Below are 3268 nucleotides of genomic sequence, written 5' to 3'. Positions count from 1 at the left end.
GTAAGCTCAAACTGATGTGACCTTAGTCTCTTCAATCAAACTCCAGAGTGCTCAAACAGCCTGGCAGATAACCTTTTATACCTGCTTGCACAGGGTGTGCAGGTGACCCCTGGGTCTCCAACAGGTGCACCCCCTGGTGGCAAGTCTTACATTATTATAAAGTTTACATACATAACATCACTCCCCCCACCCCCCCCCCCCCCAAAGTCTTAGATACAAGTTATTTACAAGTTGAGGTGATCAGGGCCTCTTCGTTCCCGGGTCGATTGCCTGAGTTGAAGTCCTGGCATGGGTGAGTTGGTCGGATCATTGCTGCACTGCAGTGCGGCTGGTCTGATCAGACTGTCGGGCATGATGGGTTCATCCTCGTGCTTGACAGCAAGATCGATTGCTGATTGGGTGTGTGTGGGTGGATCATTGATGGTAATCTCCTCTTGGTTGTCAGTAAATCGCAGTTTGGTCTGATCCAAGTGCTTTCTGCACTTTTGTCCATTCAGAAGTTTGACAACAAACACTCTATTCCCCTCCTTGGCTAAAACAATGCCAGCAACCCATTTGGGTCCATTACCTTAATTAAGAACAAACACAAGGTCATTAACCTCAATGTCACGTGTTACTGCCGCGCGATCGTGGTACACGTTATGCTGGCGACGCCGGGTTTCTACATGATCATTGAGATCCGGGTGGACTAAGGAGGGCCTGGTTTTGAGTGCTCTCTTCATCAACAATTCTGCCGGGGGAACCCCGCTAAGCGAGTGGGGTCGTGTCCGGTAGCTGAGCAGAAATTGAGATAACCGGGTCTGCAGGGAACCGTCCGTCACACGTTTCAAGCTCTGCTTGATAGTTTGGACTACCCGTTCTGCTTGACGTTTGGATGCGGGCTTAAATGTGGCAGACCTGACATGTTTGATGCCATCGTGGGTCATGAACTCGTTGAATTCCGAGCTGGTGAAACATGGTCCATTGTCACTAACAAAGATGTCGGGCAAACCATGGGTGGCGAACATGGCCCGGAGGCTTTCAATGGTGGCAGTGGACGTACATGATGACATTATTACACATTCAATCCATTTAGAGTAAGCATCCACTGCTACTAGGAACATCTTTCCTAGAAAAGGAGCCAGCGAAATCTACGTGGACCCTGGACCACGGTTTGGAGGGCCATGACCATAGACTCAGTGGGGCCTCCCTTGGTGCTTGCTCAACTGTGAGCAAGTGTTACATTGGTGTACGCATGACTCCAATTCGGGCCACCAAACATGTGACCTGGCGATAGCCTTCATCATGACTATGCCTGGGTGGGTACTGTGTAAGTCGCGTATAAACGTTTTCCTGCCTTTTTTTGGCAAAACCACGTGATTCCCCCATAGGAGACAATCCGATTGGATGGACATTTCATCCTTGCGTTGGTAAAACGGCTTAATTTCGTTTTGCATTTCCCCAGGAACAGCCGACCAGCTCCCATTAAGGATGCAGCTTTTTACTAGTGATAGCACAGGGTCCTGGCTAGTCCAGGTCCTGATCTGGTGAGCCATGACGTGTGACCCCTCGCTCTCAAAAACATCCATTACAAGAAGCAAGTCTGCGGGTTGTGCCATTTCCACCCTGGTGGTGGGCAATGGTAGCCGACTGAAGGCATCAGCACAGTTCTCAGTGCCTGGTCAGTGGGGGATTATGCAGATAAAGTTAGTGCCCATCTTTGGATGCGGGACAAAGCATTGGTGTTAATACCTTTGCTTTCTGAAAACAGCAAAATGAGCGGTTTGTGGTCGGTTTCGAGCTCGAACCAGAGTCCAAATATGTATTGGTGCATTTTCTTAACCCCCGTATACGCATGCTAATGCTTCTTTCTCAACCATACTGTAGGCTCTTTTAGACTCAGATAACCTTCTGGATGCATATGCAACCGGTTGCAGTTTGCCTGACACATTGGCTTGCTGTAACTCACAACCAACTCTGTACGAAGATGCATCACAAGCTAGTACTAAACGTTTACACGGGTCATACAATACAAGTAACTTGTTAGAACATAGCAGGTTTCTGGCCTTATCAAAGGCTGTCTCTTGAGATTTCCCAGTCGTCACCCTTACGAAGCAATAAATGCAAAGCTTCCAGTAAAGTGCTCAACCCGGGTAGAAAGTTACCAAAATAGTTGAGGAGTCCCAGGAGCGAACGCAGCTCTGTCACATTCTGTGGTCTGGGTGCAGTCTTGATGGCCTCCGTCTTGGAGTCCATGGGTCTGATGCCATCTGCCGCAATCTTTCTCCCCAAAAATTCAACCTCTGGCACCAGGAAAATACACGGAGTGTTTCAGCCTGAGTCCCACTCTGTCCAGTCGCTTTAGAATCTCTTCCAGGTTGTGCAAGTGTTTGGTGGTGTCATGACCGGTGGATGTCACCTTGAAACATAAAGGTGCACGGAACCTATTTCAGCAGACTCTCCATATTCCTCTGGAAGATGGCAGCAGCCGAGCGAATCCCAAAAGGGCATATGTGGAATATGAACAGTCCTTTGTGCGTGTTGGTGCAGGTCAATTTTTTCGAAGATTCAGCCAGCACCTGTGTCATGTAAGCAGAGGTTAGATCCAGCTTGGTGAACGACTTCCCCCCTGCTAACGTTGCGAACTGGTCCTCCGCTTTGGGCAGTGGGTACTGGTCCTGTAGTGAGACTCGGTTAATCGTTACCTTGTAGTCTCCACAGATTCTGACCATGCCATCGCTTTTCAACACCGGAACAATTGGACTGGCCCAGTCGTTGAACTCGACTGGCGATATAATTCCCTCTCATTGAAGTCTGTCCAGTTCGATCTCGACTTTCTCCCGCATCATATATGGAACCGCTCGGGCCTTGTGATGAACGGGCCATGCATCAGGGACTAGATGGATCTGCACTTTGGCGCCTGTGAAGTTGCTGATGCCTGGCTCAAATAGCGACGGAAATTTGTTTAGCACTTGAGCGCACGAGGCGTCATCCACCGAAGACAGTGCTTTGATGTCGTCCCAGTTCCATCAGATCTTTCCTAGCCAGCTTCTGCCGAACAGTGTTGGGCCATCGCCTGGTACAATCCATAGTGATAAATCATGCACAGCTCCGTCATACGATACCTTCATTGCCGCACTGCCAATGACTGGTATGAACTCTTTGGTGCAAGTGTGCAGCTTTGTATAAATCGGGCTTGGTTTTGGCCTTTGTGCCTTGTTGCCCCACAGTTTCTCAAAAGCCTTCTGGCTCATAATTGACTCGCCCCCGTGTCCAATTCCATGGAAAC

This window comes from Pristiophorus japonicus, chromosome 1, assembly GCF_044704955.1.
Source record: "Pristiophorus japonicus isolate sPriJap1 chromosome 1, sPriJap1.hap1, whole genome shotgun sequence".
Taxonomy (NCBI): Eukaryota; Metazoa; Chordata; class Chondrichthyes; family Pristiophoridae; genus Pristiophorus; species Pristiophorus japonicus.
The sequence above is the reverse complement of the archived record's forward strand: the minus strand, read 5'-3'. Positions refer to the sequence as shown.